The sequence below is a fragment of the Pongo pygmaeus genome, chromosome 1, assembly GCF_028885625.2.
Source record: "Pongo pygmaeus isolate AG05252 chromosome 1, NHGRI_mPonPyg2-v2.0_pri, whole genome shotgun sequence".
NCBI lineage: Eukaryota > Metazoa > Chordata > Mammalia > Primates > Hominidae > Pongo > Pongo pygmaeus.
In genome coordinates this window covers 132,044,591-132,056,051 of record NC_072373.2, presented here as the reverse complement: position 1 = coordinate 132,056,051, position 11,461 = coordinate 132,044,591, and the positions used below count along the sequence as shown (strand labels likewise).

Sequence of the window (11,461 nt, the reverse complement as noted above, 5' to 3'; positions counted from 1 at the left end):
GTTCTCATTGTTCAATTCCCATCTATGAGTGAGAACATGCGGTGTTTGGTTTTTTGTTCTTGCGATAGTTTACTGAGAATGATGATTTCCAATTTCATCCATGTCCCTACAAAGGACATGAACTCATCATTTTTTATGGCTGCATAGTATTCCATGGTGTATATGTGCCACATTTTCTTAATCCAGTCTATCATTGTTGGACATTTGGGTTGGTTCCAAGTCTTTGCTATTGTGAATAATGCCGCAATAAACATACGTGTGCATGTGTCTTTATAGCAGCATGATTTATAATCCTTTGGGTATATACCCAGTAATGGGATGGCTGGGTCGAATGGAATTTCTAGTTCTAGATCCCTGAGGAATCGCCACACTGACTTCCACAAGGGTTAAACTAGTTTACAGTCCCACCAACAGTGTAAAAGTGTTCCTATTTCTCCACATCCTCTCCAGCACCTGTTGTTTCCTGACTTTTTAATGATTGCCATTCTAACTGGTGTGAGATGGTATCTCATTGTGGTTTTGATTTGCATTTCTCTGATGGCCAGTGATGATGAGCATTTTTTCATGTGTTTTTTGGCTGCATAAATGTCTTCTTTTGAGAAGTGTCTGTTCATGTCCTTCGCCCACTTTTTGATGGGGTTGTTTGTTTTTTTCTTGTAAATTTGTTGGAGTTCATTGTAGATTCTGGATATTAGCCCTTTGTCAGATGAGTAGGTTGCGAAAATTTTCTCCCATTTTGTAGGTTGCCTGTTCACTCCGATGGTAGTTTCTTTTGCTGTGCAGAAGCTCTTGAGTTTAATTAGATCCCATTTGTCAATTTTGGCTTTTGTTGCCATTGCTTTTGGTGTTTTAGACATGAAGTCCTTGCCCATGCCTATGTCCTGAATGGTATGCCTAGGTTTTCTTCTAGGGTTTTTATGGTTTTAGGTCTAACATTTAAGTCTTTAATCCATCTTGAATTGATTTTTGTATAAGGTGTAAGAGAAAAGAATTTTCAACCCAGAATTTCATATCCTGCCAAACTAAGCTTCATAAGTGAAGGAGAAATAAAATACTTTACAGACAAGCAAATGCTGAGAGATTTTGTCACCACCAGGCCTGCCCTAAAAGAGCTCCTGAAGGAAGTGCTAAACATGGAAAGGCACAACCGGTACCAGTCACTGCAAAATCATACCGAAATGTAAAGACCATCGAGACTAGGAAGAGACTGCATCAACTAACGAGCAAAATATCCAGCTAACATCATAATGACAGGATCAAATTCACACATAACAATATTAACTTTAAATGTAAATGGACTAAATGCTCCAATTAAAAGACACAGACTGGCAAATTGGATAAAGACTCAAGACCCATCAGTGTGCCGTATTCAGGAAACCCATCTCACGTGCAGAGACACACATAGGCTCAAAATAAAAGGATGGAGGAAGATCTACCACGCAAATGGAAAACAAAAAGGCAGGGGTTGCAATCCTAGTCTCTGATAAAACAGACTTTAAACCAACAAAGATCAAAAGAGACAAAGAAGGCCATTACATAATGGTAAAGGGATTAATTCAACAAGAAGAGCTAACTATCCTAAATATATATGCACCCAATACAGGAGCACCCAGATTCATAAAGCAAGTCCTGAGTGACCTACAAAGAGACTTAGACTCCCACACATTAATAATGGGAGACTTTAACACCCCACTGTCAACATTAGAAAGATCAACGAGACAGAAAGTCAACAAGGATACCCAGGAACTGAACTCAGCTCTGCACCAAGCAGACCTAATAGACATCTACAGAACTCTCCACCCCAAATCAACAGAATATACATTTTTTTCAGCACCACACCACACCTATTCCAAAATTGACCATATACTTGGAAGTAAAGCTCTCCTCAATAAATGTAAAAGAACAGAAATTGTAACAAACTGTCTCTCAGATCACAGTGCAATCAAGCTAGAACTCAGGATTAAGAATCTCACTGAAAACCGATCAACTACGTGGAAACTGAACAACCTGCTCCTGAATGACTACTGGGTACATAACGAAATGAAGGCAGAAATAAAGATGTTCTTTGAAACCAGCGAGAACCAAGACACAACATACCAGAATCTCTGGGATGCATTCAAAGCAGTGTGTAGAGGGAAATTTATAGCACTAAATGCCCACAAGAGAAAGCAGGAAAGATCCAAAATTGACACCCTAACATCACAATTAAAAGAACTAGAAAAGCAAGAGCAGACACATTCAAAAGCTAGCAGAAGGCAAGAAATAACTAAAATCAGAGCAGAACTGAAGGAAATAGAGACACAAAAAACCCTTCAAAAAATAAATGAATCCAGGAGCTGGTTTTTTGAAAGGATCAACAAAATTGATAGACCGCTAGCAAGATTAATAAAGAAAAAAAGAGAGAAGAATCAAATAGATGCAATAAAAAATGATAAAGGGGATATCGCCACTGAGGTTTCTTATAAGGGCACTAATTCTGAGGGCCTCACTCTCATGATCTCATCTAAACCCAATTATCTTACAAAGGCCCCATCTCCAAATACCATAACACTAGAGGTAAGGGCTTCAACACAGAATCTGAGCAGGGGATGGGAGGACAGTTCAGTCCAGAGCATTCCATCCAAGCCATCACCCACATGGATTTGCAGGATAGCCCCACCCTTTCCACCCTGTGAGGTTGCCAGCCCCACCCCCTAGCTCTGACAGGCTTGAGTCCTCTGAGTGGTTCTGCCTCCAAAGAGCTGAGTGGAGACTGTCCAGCCTGTTGAAACTGAGGCTGCGGCTCTGGCTATCTCTGAATTGCCTTTGGGGCCATTTTTTTCCTCGCCTTGAAAAATAGTGCAGGTTCATAGCCAAATAAGCAAATCAGCCCATCATGTCTAACCCAAGAAGTCTCGAAGCCCTCATTCTTTTTGTCCCATCTTCATCCCGTTCAGTTCAAGCTGGCAGAATTTCTGCTCACATAATCTCATAAACTCTTATCAAATGGTTGTCCAGTCACAGTGTTATTTTCAGAACAAGTTTTTGTCATTTTTTAATCATATGGATAAGCTGAGAATTTCCCAAATCTTCAAGTTCTGGTTCCTTTTTGCTGAACTAAATTTCTTCTTCAACTTATCTTTTTTTTTTTTTTTTTCATTTCAGCAGAAATGGTCAGGAGGAAACCAGCTGTTCCTTTGTCACATTGCTTAGAAATGTCAAATATTTAATTTCATCACTCACAAGTTCTACCTTCCCCAAAACACTAGAATACAGTTCACCTAAGTTTTTTGCCACTTTATAACAAGGATCACCTTTCTTCCAGTTTCCAATAACATATTCCTCAATTCCATCTGAGCCCTCACCAGAATCACCTTTACTGCTTGTTCATATGTTTAGGATGCACCCGAAAATTCTTGAGCCTCTACTCACTATCCAATTCCAAAGCCATTTCCCCATGTTTAGGTATTAGTTACAGTAGCACCCCTATTTCTTGGTCCAAAATTTGTCTTAGTTCAGGGTGCCATAACAAAATACCATAGACTGGGTGGCTTAAATAAGATAAATTTATTATCTCACAGTTCTAGAGAATAATGTCCAACATTACAGTACCAGCAAAGTAGATTTTATTCTGAAGCCTCTTCTGTTTTCTCATAGGTGGTTGTTATCTCACTGTGTACTCACATGACCTCTTTGTGTGCCTGTGGGGTAAGAGAGAGAGAGGGCAAGCTCTCTGGTGTTTTCTCTTTTCAGGGTACTAATCAGGAAGGCCCCATGCTCATGACCTCATCTAAACCTAGTTATCTCCCAAAGGCCCCATATCCAAATACCGTCACATTAGAGATTAGGCTTCAACATATGATTTTGGGGGGACACGATTCAGTCCAAAGCAGGTGCCCTTCCTCAAGACACTTTATGTCCATTTGTAGGCAATTTGTCATAATAAACTAATTTTAATAGAACAGGGTGTTCCACTGTTATCTGCCAGAAAATGGTTGTAATAAATACTTAAATCTGCCAATTCTACTATGTGAATGCTCCTCTGGAGTTACACAGTAAGCAACCTGAACAATTATTCACCATAGTCCAGGTTAATCCTTCCTTGTCCTCAACTGACAATTTTTATGTATGGTAAGGAAAATAAATGCTTCAAAAATCTATTAAATCAGAAATCAGAGGTTTAGATAAGTAAACTATTTACTCCAAAATTATTACAAAGAAAGACCATCTTAATAAGTAAAGGATGTAGTATATGGTTTCAATTTGACAAGACACAATCATGTGTGACTAAAAAACTGGGCTATAAATAGTGAGAGCTTTTTGCTAAGTTTGAGTACAGTAATTATTAAGAAAATCCGTTATTTAATAAAAGCAGCTGAGAACCTGTCAGATTCAAAATCACAAGGTTGAAATTGACTAAATAAGTCCATATGTTGGTAATCCTGTTTCCAGAAGGGACCATCCTTAAATCACCCCAAATAAATGAATATCTTGTTAAATACAGATTAACAATTAATACTATAAAATATCTTCCCTAAGTTTAATTTCAGTCCATGGTACTTAAAATTTAACTTATTTTCTCCTGTTCTGTCAATGTCAGAATAAATGTTGCAGCAAATATGAAGTGCCTAGAACGTGGCAGGAACTCTGTAGATGGTAAAACAAAAATTAATTCATGTAGAACCCTTCTTATTAATGTATTTAGAATACTTTTCAGGCTTCCTTCTTTTCTGGCAAGTTACACTTTTAACTTTGTACAAGCAAATATGAATCATCAACTAGTTGATTATACAGTCTGAAATTTTCTTTTCAAAATATGAATACGGCAGACCATAATCTTAGGTTTCTATTACAACACATACTGCAGACATGCAAGATTTAACAAGAAAGTAGTAACAATGTAAATAGCATTGCTTTCAAATGTACAGAAAATGGCTTTCTAAGATTTGTGCCAATCATTCATTTTTAAAAATTGGGAATGATGGCCAGGCATGGTGGCTCACGCCTATAATCCCAGCATTTTGGGAGGCTGAGGCAGGGGAATAGCTTGAATCCTGGATGCAGAGACTGTGGTGAGCCAAGATCACGTCATTGCACTCCAGCCTGGGCAATAAGAGCAAAACACCATCTAAAAAAAAAAAAAAGTTGGGAATGCCTAGATTTAATAATTTGAGGAAATTTTTTAAAAAGAAAATGAGCAATGCCTTTTCATCACCATGGGCTCCTTTTACCTATTCTCTTTTTCTTAATTATTTCGTATCTTCTAATCTTTTCTCAATATTTTACAATAATTCTTTTTCCATTCAGCTTATCTCCACATAAAAGTATAACACATAAGAATTTCCCACAATTATCTTTTCTTTCTTTCCTTCAGATTATTTCCTTTGTCACAGATTATTTCGGATATATTAGAGTACTCAATGTGTTTGGATTACTTCAAGAATAATTGTACATAGGCCCAATTCTGTATTGACTGGTTTTCTTCAGTTTTATGTAGTCCTACTAAAAGCAGTTTTTTTTGTTTTAGTTCTTAACATTTCACATGCAGAATATTTGTGCTATTTCATGGTAGTTTTCCCTTTAATTATGTTGGCGCATTTTGTGTATTTCCAGTTTTAAAATTGTACAGAAAAAAGGATCCTCAACCACTGCACTGTGAGAGTAGGAGGGGTGCTCCTATTTTCCTGGCTCTTCGTCACAGCCTCCCCTCAGGAATGGAAATCATGGTGGCATAACTGGAGAGCAGCTCATCAGGCACACAAGCTTAGGGAATCCAAGGGAAGAATGCACTGGTTAATTGTGGATCAGCATAGAAAAGAACATGATCATGTCCTTTGCAGGGACATGGATGGAGCTGGAGGCCATTACCCTTAGCAAACAAACTCAGGAACAGAAAACCAAAAGCCACATGTTCTCTCTTATAAGTGGGAGCTAAATGCTGAGAACACATGGACACATAGAGAGGAACACACACTGGGGCCTTTAAGAGGGTGGAGGGTGGGAGAGGCAGAGGATCAGGAAAAATAACTAATGGGTACTCGACTTAATACCTGAGTGATGAAATAATCTGTACAACAAGCTCTCATGTAACAAATTTACCTATGCAAAACAAACCTGTACTTGTACCCCTGAACTTAAAATAAAAGTTAAAAAAAGAAATAATATGATAATTTTCTTAATTGCATGGAAATGTAGTAAGAAAAAATTCTTAAAAAATGACTAAAATTTATATTTCTGTAGCAATTAACATAAAAAATTTTTAAACCATTCATCAGTTTATTTTCACACACCCCCAAAAGATTCAAAAAGCATTATCCACACTTAAATGATTTGATTTTTGTAAGTGAATCAAACAACTTTTTTTTTTCCTGATTGCATGAACTGACCAGGTGTTTGATCACTTTTAGCAGATGTTGACAATATATTGATATTACTCACGCCAACACTTTTTTTAATTTTTTATTTTTTTGAGATGGAGTCTTGCTTTGTTGCCCAGGCTGGAGTGCAGTGCTGTGATCTTGGCTCACTGCAAGCTCCGCCTCCCAGGTTCAAGCCATTCTCCTGCCTCAGCCTCCGGAGTAGCTGGACTACAGGTGCCCACCACCATGCCCAGCTAATTTTTTGTATTTTTAGTAGAGACGGGGTTTCACCGTGTTAGCCAGGATGGTCTTGATCTCTTGACCTCGTGATCCTCCCGCCTCGGCCTCCCAAAGTGCTGGGATTACAGGCGTGAGCCACCGTGCCCAGCCTACTAATGTCAACACTTTTGATAAAACGTTGAACTGAGATTATTATGAACTCACCTTTCAATTTCTCATTAAATATGAAAGTTCATACTTATTTCCTTGTTGTTTCTTGAAAATATTCTTGCAAACTATGCCAACTCTCTCTTGAAGAGGAAGAAAAAAACAAATTTACCTCCTTGACTTTACCAGATGCCATGTTATTCAAAAGTTGTTTTTGTTTTTGTTTTGTTTTCAGGGAAAAACCCATCAATCTAAGTAGTGAAAAAATGGAAAGACTCCCTGATGTTTTTTAAGTATAGCTACAATATAAATGAGAGTTATTAATCTGCAGCACACCAATCCAACTCCTAAATTACATAATAAACACGTTGCTCGTTTTCTGTCACATATAGCCTCTTCTCTTTGTTAATACCATTATAATACTGCTAATATCTATAACTTGAAAAACGAAGCATACAAGGTTAGGATATCTCTGATAAACAAAAAATCTTTTAAGATGGGGCCTTCATTGTTTGTGAAGAGCTAATCATTCAACAATTAAATGTTTGGCAAGTTTGACAAGCTAAAACTAGACAAAGAAATTGCTGCTTAAAATAATAGAAAACATCCTTTTAGGGGAAATTGGTAAACCTCTTCTAGGGGAAATAAGACCCGTTTTCATGTCAGCTGAGTTTTAAGTTGCCATTAAAGTGATAATATAAAGGGAAAATAAACTGATTTTGATTACATATTTAACGTTAATTCAAGTGCCTCTTGATAGCTCCCCAAATTAGTTTGTTAAAAATAAAATTGCCTGTTGACAATCTATTTTTATAAACATTTAGGTTATCTATAACTTAATTGTAGTTTTTACTTAAGCCATAACAAATAGTGTTTGTAGTACAAATGTCATTTATATCCAAAAACTTACTTAGATTTAAAAATATTTTTTACTGATTTATTTGCTCACTGTTTCTTCCTGAATCATATTCCTTATTTCTTGATTTATTAATTTCTTAATGAAATATGTCCTTTAGTATTTTTTTTTCAAGTGAAGGCAGGAAATTCTGTATCATTGTGCATCTTTAAACTTCTTTATTCCACCTTCTCTCTTAAATGTTTAACTTTTCACTGAGGTTTATCTTGTCAGCACATTGAAGTTACTCCTTCATTCTCTTTTAGTCTTTCCTAATGCTGATGAGGTCTTCTATCCACCTGATTGTTCCTTTGTAAATTACCTTTTATCTCTATTTGATTTCAAAATTCTCTCTTTGTCCTTGATGTTCTGAAATTCTACTACAAAGTGACTAGGTATAATTTGGGTTTTTTTTTGTCTATTTAAATTTTCAAAATAATTACTCATTGCTTTCTTCAGTTTTCAAGAAAGGTTTCAGCCATCATTTCAAATATTTCCTCTTCCCTATCAATAATATTATTTGTTACTGGAATTCTTATTAGACATATGCCAGGGCTTCTTGATATTTTTTTCCGTGCCTTTTAAATTTCCTTTAATATTTTTCTTTTCTTTTTCTCTCTCTGTTGAATTTTTGTATGCTTTGATCTACCTATTCACTTATTTTTCTCTTCATCTACATCTAGTCTACATATTCTCTATTATTGTTTTATTTCAATTATTTGTGATTTTATTTGACTGAAATCTCTTTTTGGCTTACACTAGTGGGAGCAGGCAACACAGGATTCTATAGTGTTCTGAAGAAATAATGCTATAAGTGATTCGAAAGAGCAAATGCCTCTGATAAGACTGTAAGATGCACGAGAGAAAGGATGTTTCATTATCTAAGTAGCCCTACTACCCAGTAAACAGCCTGGCAAATAGTATGTTCTCAATAAACGTTTTCAGTAATGGATTAAATATAAACCAAGTAAATGTTAAACTTCACAACAGTATACCTTAATATTAATATGTTGCCTTTAGTAATTGTCAGTAGTTCAAGTACAGTAAGTCTCAAACCAGAGATACTAAAAATCACCTCCCGAGAACACTAAAGTGTAGATCCATAGGTCCCACCATAGAGTTTCTGATTAATTAGGTCTGAGATCTAAATATCTGTATTTTCACAACATGTGAAGTCACGTAAACTATAAATTTTGATTCTGAGACCCAAAGAAGTACCTTGAAAGAAATACTGTCTGAGTGCAATCAGATTTAGAAATGGCAATGATAGAAAGGTAAAGCAAAGATTCCTCTACATGACTTGGTCAGCAGATGGGACAGGAAGAGACTGACAGGAAAGAAAAGCTATGGAATGAAGGAGCAAAAGTTAAATAATAGGAGGGAAGTTTGAGAAGTTCTGATGCTGTCTTGGAATCCTCCTGTTCTAAAACAAAGCTACCTTGTTTTAAAAATACACAAGTAATAAATATTTAGTCATTTGCTCTAGTAAATTATATGCATTTTGCAGCATATGCTTTTTTAACTTCTTCACATGGGTTCTTTTACTAATTAAAGCTAATTGGAAATAGGTAGAAAAGGTTAATATTGGGTCTGTTTCCTTGTGGATCTATTTTTTAAGATTTGCATTTAATTCTGTGGGATGATAGAATGATAATGTAATGTAATTTAGCTTAATATCTATTTTGTGTTAGATGACAGTTTTATTAAGCAGAACCAATAATCATCGTTATTCAGAGTCATAATGGCCCATTATAAATGGTCTCATTTTCCCTAATTTTAATTTTACCTCTTAGAGTATGCCTAGAATTGTTAAAATGGTTACGCTTGGTTTCTTTCATAAATATCATTTTAACAATCAGTATGGAAACATAAGTCATCTAGTAGTTAAGTCCCACTGTTCTACAGATTTGATACAAAACTATTTTAGTGTCTTGGTTTCTCTTAATTAAACTTTCAGACTAACAAATTTCAGGAAATTAAATTACCATCCTTTATGTATCAGAGCCTTAACATTGAGATGAATAGGCTTTTGTTTCTGGGATACCACCTTTCTGACTCTTGTGTTTCTTAGGATAGAGATGAACAGATTAGACAAAAGAAGGACTTGTCCCCAACAGGCTGCAGAATAATTAGATTCACAATTCTCTCTTAAAAAATATCAACAAACTAAGGTGGTTTTATGTTCATAAGGCATTTTTTCTTTTCTTTTCTTTTTTTTTTTCTGAGTTGGGGCCTCTTTATGTTGCCTGGGCTAGACAGCAGTGGCGTGATCTCCGTTCACTGCAACCTCTGCCTCCCAGGCTTAAGCGATCCTCCCACCTCAACATCCCAAGTAGCTGGGACTACAGGCGTGCAACACCATGCCCTGCTAATGTTTGTAGTTTTTTGTAGAGACAGGGTTTCACCACATTGCCCAGGCTGAACTCAAACTCCTGAGCTCAGGCCATCAGCCCACCTTTGCTGGGATTACAGGCATGAGCCAATGCACCCGGCCTTATCAGGCATTTTTTCTTAAGGTGAATAAATTTAGGGAACAATCAGATTATTTTCTGTCCCAACAATTGCAACAAGAGATGGGAATTTATAGAAGGGAGAAAATGGAGTTATTTGGATCATAAATACATCAGGGGAGAGAGGGCCTTAGAAGTTTCCTCATTTTAAGGCTCTTTTGAGTGACATCAAATATCTGTTTAAGGTTGCACAGTTTATTGAGCATTCTCACTTACATCCTTTCATATAGGCCTACACCATTCCTTTCAGGGGAAGATCACTATTATTCTAAACTTACACCGAGAGGACTAAGTGTAGAGAAATTAACTCACATCCAAGCCAGTTACCTGGTTTGAGTGGGGGCAAAGCGTAAGCTTTTTTCAGAACATCAGAGTTTTTACAGTCAGAACACATCCCAGAGGCTTTGGATGCCTGGGAACAGAGGCAAAAGGTCAAACAAGTTCAAAAAATGGAGGTTGAAGGTCATCTCAAATACAAACTTTACCAGCTTTATATTATTGTCCAGGGACCAGCATGCAACAATTGCTTAGAATTCAAGGAAAGTCAACTCCTTTCAGCTTCTGTCATGGGCACTATAGGTGGCTCCTGTTGCTTTTGAGTAATAATTCTATTTCATCTATACATGATTAAATAGAACTCTCTTCTACAAAATTTGTGCTTGGATGAACCAAAGATGCATTTTCAAGCATTCAGGAGTATGCAGGAAAAAATCAGATCCACTCATGGATACGAACGTGGATTATAACCTATGATGCTATTATGTAATTCGATATTTTACTTTACACCATTCAATTATTTATTCAATAAGTAATCAGTGAGTGCCAGAACTGTGTTATGCACTGATATCACTGAGAAAAAAAATATAGTCTCTGCCCATATAAAGCTCATACTCTGGTTGGGCAAGAAAGCATTGACAATACAACATGGCCAATAAGACAGAATTTTTAGTAGGCCATGGGAATGTTGAAGAAGAGAGTTTAAGGCAACCTTTCAGTTATCTTTTGAAATGATTGTTTCACCGTGATTCATTTACATGCATGCATATCAGTGATTGAAAGTATCTATGTATGTATGCAGCTGTACTTTCTTGGTTGCCGCACACTTTTTAAAATAACGTTCCCAAGTTGTTTAAACAGAGAATCCCCATAAAGAATGGTAAATTAGAAGTGCTTTGATTGGCCTTGGAATATGTAGTTTAACTTAATAGATATTGGACTATCTTTAATATAGGGATCATGATAGGCCACGCTGAGAATCGCATTTAAAAAGTCTTGGATAAATTAATGAAAGAAATACTTTAATTTTTAACCCAACAGATGTTTACTTTCTG

The 11,461-nt window shown here is 36.3% G+C and overlaps 1 long non-coding RNA gene across 1 annotated transcript in view; it reads right to left on the bottom strand.

Annotated features, from left to right (window-relative positions):
- Positions 1-3,085: 3,085 nt before the first annotated feature.
- LOC129044184 (uncharacterized) overlaps positions 3,086-11,461 on the bottom strand; it is a 61,923-nt gene continuing 53,547 nt past the window's right edge. The window contains exons 4-5 of the long non-coding RNA XR_008504629.2: positions 10,458-10,542; positions 3,086-5,107 (exon numbers count right to left, since the gene is read on the bottom strand). This is a non-coding gene — a long non-coding RNA (uncharacterized LOC129044184). The remainder of the gene's footprint in view (positions 5,108-10,457; positions 10,543-11,461) is intronic.